The sequence below is a fragment of the Canis lupus genome, chromosome 19 (assembly GCF_011100685.1).
Source record: "Canis lupus familiaris isolate Mischka breed German Shepherd chromosome 19, alternate assembly UU_Cfam_GSD_1.0, whole genome shotgun sequence".
NCBI lineage: Eukaryota > Metazoa > Chordata > Mammalia > Carnivora > Canidae > Canis > Canis lupus.
This window is the reverse complement of record NC_049240.1, coordinates 4,159,980-4,160,761: the sequence shown is the minus strand read 5'-3', so window position 1 is coordinate 4,160,761 and position 782 is coordinate 4,159,980. Positions and strand designations below refer to the sequence as shown.

General features: G+C 44.9%; 1 pseudogene; it reads left to right on the top strand.

The window, feature by feature from the left end:
- LOC119864526 lies at window positions 1-130 on the top strand (annotated as a pseudogene).
- The last annotated feature ends 652 nt before the right edge of the window (window positions 131-782 follow it).

The following is a 782-nucleotide window of genomic DNA, read 5'->3' as shown; positions in this document are numbered from 1 at the left end:
TGCTTTGCACAGTGGCAGGCTCGTTGCCAGTGAGGTTTATCCGAGGCCTGATTATTGCTAATTGGAATCGAACTCTTGATTTTGGCTCAAATCGTGATCTCAGGGTCGTGGAATCAAGCCCTGCCTCGGGGTCCACACTTAGCAAGGAGTCTGCTTTCCCCCACTCCCTCTGCCTCTCCCCCTGCTCTCCTCTCTCTCAAGTAACTAAGTGAATTTAAAAAGAGAAGGGAATTGCTGGTTTTGTAGATCAAAATGGCCAAATATCAGCAGTTGGTAGAGGTCAATTCTCTCCACCAGGTCATTAGTCTCTGAACCTCATAATTTCATTCAACAAATATTTATTGAGGCCCCTAATATGGTGTTCTCGGGCAACTCCCATTCTATATGGAGACTCTAAAATAGAAATAAGCAATTAAAAAACAGAAAATGGAAGCAATGATAGAGAAGGTACAGAATGACACAAAGGAAGGTGTGAAAGGTTCAGCACAGCCCAGTGAGGAAGGGTGTTGCGAAGCAGATGGTGCTTGAGCTGAGTAACCAGAAAGCAGTGGAGCCAGTTGAGAGTTGGGAGTGTCTTCCCGGGTGGAGGAAACTACATGCACCCATCTTTGAGGTATAACAGAGGATGACAAGTTCAAGTAATGACACTGTTTCATCGTTTAGGCCTTTTGGATCCTGGGTAAGGAAAAGTGGCTGGAGGTTGCAGGAAAATAGGAGCAAGGACAAAATAAAAATGGAGAGAGGTTGAACAGGTGTGCTTTGTGTCACACTATAGAGTAAGA